Consider the following 3,396-nt stretch of genomic DNA (forward strand, 5'->3'; position numbering starts at 1 on the left):
GGCACAGGCAGTCCCAGGTGGGCTGCGAGCAGCTCCAGTGCAGGATGTCGGACATGAGGCAGGCAAGAAGCCATTCCCCGCCCCCCCCCACTCAGCACCAGCTTGTAACCTGCCCCCACTGCCAGCCTAGGCCCTGCACCAGCTCTGGGCTTGCCTGTCAGGGCTGCGCATGGTGGAAGCAGCTGCAGCCCCCTGGCTTGCCGTGATGGGCAGTGTTTGCTGCTCCTATATATATATATATATATTAGTGCTGTTTCATTTAAATCATGGAAAAATGTGGATTTAGGGTTACTTTTTTAACTGAAAATTGTATTTTTTTTTAAATCAGAGAAAACCAGGATCCCTGGACTGATAAAGAATGGTCTTTCATAAATGCACAGCCTTGTCACCTTAGCCAAGGGACTGAGCTGTGGGAGTGGGTAAAGGAAAAGGTTTGAGTTCAAAACTGCCATTGTCACCTACTTGCTGGGTTGAGGGCTGTCTCGTTTGTGTGTGTTTTGTTTCTTGTCTTTGGGGATAGGGTATGGCTGTGATCCTTCAGGCCATACCACCTAAGGGAAGCTGAGCTGTGTTGGTGCTCTGTAGTTCAGGGGCTGGGTACTGGAGCAGGGAGGGGAATTGGTGTGAGTTCAAAGCTGCACTCGTTTCCTTCTTGCAGGGCAGTTTCCTCTTAGCAGCCTGTGGCTTTTTGTTGTTGTTGTTTTTGGGCTTTCCACTATCCCTCCGGCCATACCACATAAGGATTATGAGAGGAATACACAATGTAGGTACTTGGCAATCGAGGTGCTGGGCCTTTGAAGGGGAATGAGCATGAGTAAAATTCTGCTCTTTTGTGGCCTTGGCACTGAGGTGACTGAGCCCCTTTTTCCCCTCAACCCAAGCCTAATTTACATGGGTGACTGAGGCAACCTGACCAGTGGTGCAAGGTCTGGGGTGCTCTCCCTCCCAAATTACAATATGGGAGCTCAGGATGGAGAGCCAAGCCTTCATTTCTGGACTTTACTTCAATCCAAAAGGTTGGCGTGCCAGTGTATGCATGGCTGATCTGGTCAAAATTTGCTTGGGGCACAAAGCAGTGCCTGAAGTTTAGTTGATTTCTCTGCAAGGCTTCTAGCCCAACAAGGGCTGGAGTGGGAGGCTGCTTGTAAATCCCAGAGCCAGAGCCTAGCAGTCAGTTTACTGAGTTCCCCAGCCCATGGTCCTGTGTTTAAGAGCTTGCTTAGTTGTGCCTCAGAAGTTTTCTTTTTTTAATTTTAGGGCAGCAAGGAACCCCTTGGGCTGTACCAGATAAGAATTCTGAGAGACAGCTGTGCATCCTTGGTGTCTGATAATAACTCTGGAGATAGGCTTTAGGACTTGATGTGGTTGACTGTATGGCTGTGTCCAGATGAGCGTGCACATGAGATTTGCAGCATCTCAAAGCTGTCCACAGCGGTGTACCTGTTTGCTGCACTGTTAATTTGCAGCATGGCACCTATATTTGACACCAGGAGATCCCACTGTCAAAACAGAGGTGTGGCAGCAGTGTGTGCCACCAGAAATGGAGCCTGGCTGGCCAGAGCCACACTCTGGCTCCTGGCCAGGCTCCAGCTGACCAGATCAGTGCTACTGCTGCCCCTGGAGGCCCCCAGGACCTTGGGTAAGGCTGCTGGGGCCAGCACAGGTGCTGGGGCCATCCTCCCGTACCCCACCTGGGTCAATTTGCAGTATGTCAAAGTGTGTGTGCAGGGGCGTGCCCTGGAACAAAAAGCAGTGCCACAAATATGTGCTGCTGCTTTTTGTGCCATGGGAAATATGCGGCCCTGCACATGTGTGCTCATCTGGACAAGCCCTTTGAGTTCAAGGCTGACCATCTCCCTCCATTTTATAGGGCAGGAGGTGCTTTTGGCTGAGCAGGTGCAGGTTATAAAAATTAAAAGTGCATGTGTGTCTTGTGTATCAGTATCCCTGCACATCCCTGCACTGAAAAAATGGTGGCGTGGCACTTTGAAAAAACGCTTTTTAAATGTATTTTATTTCAAAGCACCCTGTGGTCATTTTTTTCAGCAAAGGGACGCGCAGGGACACCAATACACGTGATGCAGAAGGGTGGCAGAGCACATCAGTTTTTGTGCTCCAGCAGACTTGATTAACTCAGTGGGGTCACCTGACCTCAGTTGTCTTTCCTGCCTGGTGCAGGGGGCTGGACCTGATGATGTTGTGAGGTCCCTTCCAGCCCCTTACAATCTATGAATCCTAATCTAATTCTGAACAAATCCCAATCTAAACCTTAACCCTAATACTGACCTTGAACCAATCCCAATCGAAACTTTAGCCCTAATCTTAACCCTGAAACAGTTCCTGTTCAAAACCTGACCTTAATCCTAGCCCTTAATTAATCTTAATGCAAACCCTAAACCCAATCCTAATCCAGAGCCAACCCTAACCAAAGATCCAACCCTAATCTTAACTCTGAACCAGTTACAATCCTAATCATAATCCTAACCCCAAAACAATCCCACTGATAATGGAGACCTGGTGGGACTTCAGGGAGACCTGGTGGGACTCCACCTATGACTGGACCACGGGTATAGATGGCTATACCTTGTACAGGATTGAGTAGATAAAAAGGGTGGGGGTGCAGCTCTCTATGTTAAGGAAAGCTACGCGTCTCCGCAAGCTGATGTTGGCAACCAGGGTGGATGACTGGAGACCCTCTGGGTTAAAATCCATGGGGAACACGGCACAGGGGACACAATGGTGGGAGTCTACTACAGACCTCCCACCCAAAGTCAAGGGCTTGACCAAGAGTTAGCCTAGGAACTGGCTGAGGCCGCATGCTCCAGGACCATGGTTGTTATGGGTGACTTCAATTACCCAGACATCTCGTGGGAGGATCACTCAGCAAAATCTGAGCGGTCGCAAAACTTCCTATCATGCATGGATGACCTCTACCTGACTCAAGAAGTCTAAGGGCCAACGAGAGGTAAAGCAGTGCTCGACCTGGTACTGGCTACTGGTGATGACCTAATCGGCGACCTAGTGGTCGATGGGAAGCTGGGTGACAGCGACCACGAGCTGATCATCTTCACCATCAGCCATAAAGCTGGCAAGTCAGTCAGCAACATGGAAGTCCTTGACTTCAGGGAAGCCGACTTTGACAAACTCAGAAGGCTTGTCAGTGAGGCCCTAGGGGACCACAACCCCAGGGATGGGGGAGTTCAGGATAAGTGGTTGCTCCTCAAGGGAGCAAGCTAATTCTATTCCATCTCAGAGGAAAGGCAGCAAGAGGGCACAGCATCCCCCCTGGCTCTCCAGGGACCTAGCAGACCTCCTGAGGCTAAAAAGAAAGGCCTACAAAGGATGGAGAATGGGATTCACCTCCAAAAAGGAATATTCTGCACTGGTCCAGTCCTG

The sequence above is a fragment of the Gavialis gangeticus genome, unplaced genomic scaffold, assembly GCF_001723915.1.
Source record: "Gavialis gangeticus isolate Ggan-Ray unplaced genomic scaffold, GavGan_comp1, whole genome shotgun sequence".
NCBI classification, from domain to species: domain Eukaryota; kingdom Metazoa; phylum Chordata; order Crocodylia; family Gavialidae; genus Gavialis; species Gavialis gangeticus.